The following is a 6,000-nucleotide window of genomic DNA, read 5'->3' on the forward strand; positions in this document are numbered from 1 at the left end:
TGTGTATGGAGTTTCCAGCCTTGCGGTTTCTCCTCCCAAGTCTGAATTGGTGAGATATGGGGACGTCGTGGGATGTTTGTCTTCTGGGCGATCCGTCAGTTGAGGTCGTCACTGGCGAACCGATCTGATCGACTAGCAGCTCCGGCCATCGGTTGGACGCTCGAAAGTGAATTTTCCTCCCAAGGGCCCATATTTTTGGATTGCGCGAAACTTGCATCTTCTGATAGATGAGTTGCGCTGTCTCGCGGAAACGTTCGTGCAGTCGTTGGACTCCGGCGATCTGGTGTGCAACCACCGAAGGGAAGTGGCGATCCACATGGAGTGCAAGCCGGAGGGCTCGATTTTTCAGGGTCTGCAGCTTCTGGATGTGATCGTCAGCAGCATTCCCCCATACCACCGCGGCGTACTCAAGGACAGGGCGAAGCAGCGCCTTGAAGAGAGTCACCCCAAGATGAGGAGGTAGCGATGAGCTCTGGTTATGAGGGGATACAGAAGACTGAGTCTTCCTGATGCCTTTCATCTGACATCTGCGATATGTTGGCGCCACGTAACACGGCTGTCGAGCATGACGCCCAGGTATTGTGTGGTGTCGCTTCATGGAACAGCACTGCCGGCGATTGTCGGTGGTCGGAGGTCCAAGGGGATGCGACGGTGGGTAACAATGAGGGCTTGGGTCTTTGCTGCATTAAAGCAGAGACGTCACCAGACCGCTCAATGGGTGAGATCCTTGCATGCGAGCAGGAGCCTCTGCCACAGAAGATATGGCCCCATACTTCGGGGGAAGACAGCAATATCATCTGAATACAGAGCCAGCTGTATGTGGTCAGTCTTCAGAGTATCCACCGTGAACAGGGTGTAGAGGATTGGCCCGAGGACCGAACCCTGTGGCACGCCTGCCCGGATGTGGTGGTCAGTGGTCGCCCCAGTCTGGGCCCACATGTGGAACGTCCAATCTGCCAGGTAAATGCGGATGAGGCGAACATGTGGCACAGGGAGGCCCTGCACTAAGAGCTTGTACAGGAGTCCCTCATGCCATACGCTGTTGAATAGCATCGAAGGCTTCTTTAACGAGATGAAGTAATTACTGTTCCGTAATGGCCTCTTCTAAAACCGAACTGCTCTTTGGGGAGAATGGCTTCTGCTTCAACATGGCGCAGCAGACAACGGAGGTAGAGCGTTTCAAAGCATTTGGAGACAGACCACAGAAGACTAATTGGCTTATAATTGTTCAAAAGCCAGAGATCCTTTCCAGATTTTGGAATGGCCACTATCGCAGCATGTTTCCAGGCAGTGGGATAACAGGCAGAGTAAAGTATCTCGTTAAAGATCGCAGCCAGTTGGGCATGGGTGGGAGGAGGAAGCTGCTTGAGGATCGCATTTGGGACTCCATCTGGGCCTCCTGTTTTCCTGTTGTTGAGATGGCACAGAGATTCGGCAACCTCGTCGGCAGTAATGCGGTCGGTCTCGTCCCCCTCCCCCTGTGGAGCGAGGAACATCGGTAGCGTGGTGGCGACCTCGGGATGGTAGCAACGTCGACAGGGTCGTCAACAGGGCGGAAGTTTTCAGCGAACTCGTCGGAAAGTAGGTTAGCTTTCTCGTCAGGGTTGCAGACGTCGCATTGTCCTTCGCGAAGTGGAGGAATCCTCTGGAAACGCCGTAGGAAGCTTTTCGTTGCTTGCCAAGCCGATTGGTCGTCAAGCGGCAGTCAGGCCACTTTGTTAGTCCACTCCAGGTGGCGGTGTCCTTCTACAGCAGCCTTGATGTCGCAGGCGATGTGATTCAGCAGACGTTTCGTCCGTGGTTGCCTCCTGAGCTGCCATTCACGACGAACGCGACTCTTTTTGCTGATCGCAGCAAGGATGTCCGGCGGCAGCTGTCTGGAATAATTTCTCAGGGCTCGCCGTAGTGGAGGCGTTGCAGATTCCGCAGCATGGAGAGTGGTCGTCGTAAAGTGCCTCACAGCCTCGCCGATGCTGGCGTCTGCCTGGGCTGGGGCTGCCCGCAGGTCGGCAGAGAGAGTGGCACAGAACTTCTGCCAGTCAATGCTACGGAAGTTAGTGGCACATTCGGGTAGCGCGATAGCATCAGCATCGATCTCAAACAAGATGGAGATGTGGTCTGAGGAGAGAACATTCCTCACATAGGCATGAACATGATGTCCGATACCCTTGAAGAGCGCCAAGTCGATGACATCGGGTTGGCCCCTTGGACGCCGGTAGATGGTAGGGTCGTAGGGTCCCACCAGTCGTGCTTCATGACGTTCCGCTACTTGCAGTAATCTCACTGGCATTGACGAGTCGGGAGTTCCAAGTGGTGTTTTTAGCATTGAAATCTCTGGCCATAAAGATTTTGCCTCGGGGACATAACAATGCGGCAAAGTCGTCAGTATCGAGCTTCGCTCTTGGCAGTCTATATGCTGCAATGAAGTAGATGCGTCCATGGAAGTCTCGACCGCAACTCCGGTGGCTTCCAGTGTCGTCAGTGCGGCAAGTGAAATTTGGAAGTGGCGAAGTGTGGAGCGGACGTATGCGGCAGTGCCCCCACCCACCATAAATCTATCAGTGGGATAGCACAAGTAGTTTGGTACTCGAACGTGGTATCCTTGTTTTAAGTGTGTTTCGCTGACCAGGCATACTGCAGGGCTTTCTTCTCGGAGAAACTGGCGAAAGTCGCCTGCTTGACTGTGAATGCCACAGGCATTCCACGAGACGACAGTGATCCCATTAGTGACGTGATCCATGTCGTTGCCGGAGAGCGGGAGCGCGTGTTGCCGGAGCAGCTGGGCAGCATGGAGGAGCTGCGGCAGTTCCATGATGAGTTGGGAAACACCAGCGAGCAGGCGTTTCAGCAGCTGCATCAGGCGATCGACGTCACCAACAGTAGCAGGCGCAGTGCTGTCAGGGAAAGCGGCGTTGCCGCTCTGGGGGACGTCGATGGGTGGAAGGTGGACCATTGTTGTAGGCCCAGCACTCTCCTTGGCCAGAGGGGGAAAGCATCTCTTCGTGGCAGGTCGTGCTGGCGCTGACAGCTGCGGCGGCTCCAGAATCCCATCCTGCGTCGGAATTCCAGAGGTGGTAGCCACTTCGGGGCGCAGTTGCTGGGGAGGTAACTGACTGGAAGTTGCGGCGGCAGGAGCCGCCTGTTGAAATGCCGGTGCAACATCGCGTGACGGTCCCTCGGTTGTGGCTGCAGCTGCATAGGAGACCTCGGGACGCCTGTTGGCAGGCCGGGATGGCCGTCCCATGGGAACGCCACACTGAGAGGCTATGGCACGCTTGAAGGCTTCGCACCCCCGGTAACTTGCGACGTGTGGGCCACGGCAGTTGGCTCACGTCGGCTTGTCCTTCTTCAGTGGGCATTCCCGCTGGGGTGCTGCCCTCTCATTTGACACACTCATCAGGCATGGAGCAGTGCCTGGCGACGTGGCGGATGCCCTGAAACCTGTAGCATTGTGGAGGGCCCCTCTTGCCACGGTGTCTATCTTCGTGATGTGATAGAGTTCGCGATGTTTCGGCGTATCCGGTAGGACAACAAGCACCGACAGCGAATCCTGGTTCGTGCGTGGCGACTTCAACCAGACAGTAGTCCGGGGGAAGAATTCCAGCTCCTCCTTGAGGAAGTCCGTGGAGAACTTGACCAGGACTTTGCTCAGGACAATCTTCAATACCCTTTCAGGTTGGGAGGGATGCGTATAGAACGGCAATTTCCGCGCAGAAGCCCCTTCCGCCACCTTGCGGAAGTCGGCCGCCGTTTTCAGGTGAATCTTGTAGAGATCGCTGCCCGCCTATTTGACTATGAACTCAGCCGTCGCCCATTGTTTGAGTAGGTTGTGCAAGGACTTGTAATCTTCTTTGTACTGCAGCGTGAGAGGCGGGGGTACCGGCTCCTTCTTCGGTGCAGGGTGACCCTCGTCTTCATCCATGGCATCAGTGAGCGGGAGAAAGGTGTTGGTCATGGCCGTTGGATTGACGCACGCGAGCTTCGTCGCCTTGGCTGTCCGTTTTGCCGCTGGTGTGGTGAAACCGTCACTCCCAGTGACGGCTTTGCGAGACCGTGAACCTCTAGCAAGCTTCTCTAGGGCGTCATCTGAGCAGTTGTGAGCCGTTTTCTTGCGGACTTCATCACCAGATTTGGCACTGCTGCGTCGCTTCCTGGTAGTTGGTGCGAGTTCTCTGTGAGATGCATGGGCAAAACCCATCGTTTCGGAGTCGCGAAGTGTCGAATGTTGCACCACTGAGTCATCCTGCAGCAATTCTGCTTCAAGAAGGCTTCTCAGGTTGGATTCTGCGAGTATCAGGTGCACTGCAGGAGAGGTGGTGGGTCCCGCAAGAAGCGGCGCGCAGTCGCGTGATGAGGACGAGTGCGCGACCGAAGTCGCGTCCGCTACGCGATCCATAATCGGCGGTCCTAATTGCGTAGTCAGGGTCTTCATAAGTGGGGGGCCGGATGGAGTCGCCGACGGAGCGAGCTCCGCCGGACGGTGATCCGCCACACCCGTCGTACTTGGCGCAGGAGATGCTTCCATGTCGGAACTCTAACTCCAAGTAGCCACGTCTGGCAGGCGCGGACCACAGACGGAACACTCGACTCGGCGCGGACCGATTATGGAACGCCCAGCTCCTTCCAGGCATAAATACTGGACTCAGTCGACCCAAGGACCAGTCTCAGGTAGCACCTGAAGAAGACAGCGAGGCACGCTGTTGAAATATCGTGCGAGAACGACGCGAACATCTGGCTAGATTCCCAAATATCCACGACTCATGAATGTACTTCCTTCACACCTGTCGAGAGTGGAACATTGAAAGGAACAAGAAATGATGGCTCATTGTACCTTCCACCATGCCCTAAACAGTAGTTTGCTGGGTATTTGTCTAATTAAAGGTCGGAATAAAGAATATGCAAGTCATTTGACTCTTTCTTTGAACAAATAACGTATAAATCCTCATTTAGATTTCTATATCTCTACGCTCCCTTCCAGATAGTTGTCTTTATTCAGGTGGCGGTTGACCTTCTTCCCACTGACTTTCTGCTCCATTTCTAATGACCTCCTCGTAGCTCCTATGAACGAAGTTTATAGTGTTCCTTTTACAATTTTCTTCTCGACCTGATTGTTTCGTGTATTATGATATTTCTTTTGCCTCATATGTCCCATTCAAATTAAATAGACAGTTGCCGCGTATACTCTGGCTTAGGACTAGCAATATCACAATAATTAAATGTTTTGTTGGTCCTTTGGTAACATAAAATTCTTTCGAATTAATAATACACAGAAGAATCAGGAACGACTTTTCTAATTAGCTTAGAGTTTTCATTTTTCTAATTACCTTAGCGTTTTCATGTTTTTACGCAAAATTATTCCGAGTATGCACTTGAATTTACACATACAGTGTTTCTTCTCGTATGGTAATAGTAGAAACGGCACATAATACAAATTTTCTGTGACTTTTTCGTAATGTTTCTGTCTGAAAATATCTGATACGACTTACTGCTTCTTCTCGTATCCCTTGTCATTGGCACTTTATCTGTCTGTACGGATAGCGAAAGGTGAGACTGTTGAACAATTTAGGCTGGTGACATTTTATTTAAACACGAATTAACGTCGCGTAACGTTATTAATATTTCCTGTCTTAACCTTGATTTGAATGTTGTTTACAGACCTATGATTCAGGGCGAGAAAGGCGTTGGTGTATTGATACCGTGGTGTTTTGCGCAGCAACGGCAGCCATTGCTGCAGACATACAAGATGTTGCATGACCGATAAAAGAACCTGAGTTTCTCCCAGACTGGTTTTCCAAGTCCGATTCACTGAAAGAAAAACAAACATTGTTCTTCCATGCTGATGTTAGCGCTGAAATACATTTCTCTCCACAGTTACGCATTACTCTGTTAGAAGTGGGCCAACAACTACAGATTTTGCTTATCCATAAAGTCGTTCCCGCCATAAGAGAATTCGTTTTCGCTGATTTTGCTGATCATATGGAACAAATACCATTTAATCAT

The sequence above is a fragment of the Schistocerca piceifrons genome, chromosome 8 (assembly GCF_021461385.2).
Source record: "Schistocerca piceifrons isolate TAMUIC-IGC-003096 chromosome 8, iqSchPice1.1, whole genome shotgun sequence".
NCBI lineage: Eukaryota > Metazoa > Arthropoda > Insecta > Orthoptera > Acrididae > Schistocerca > Schistocerca piceifrons.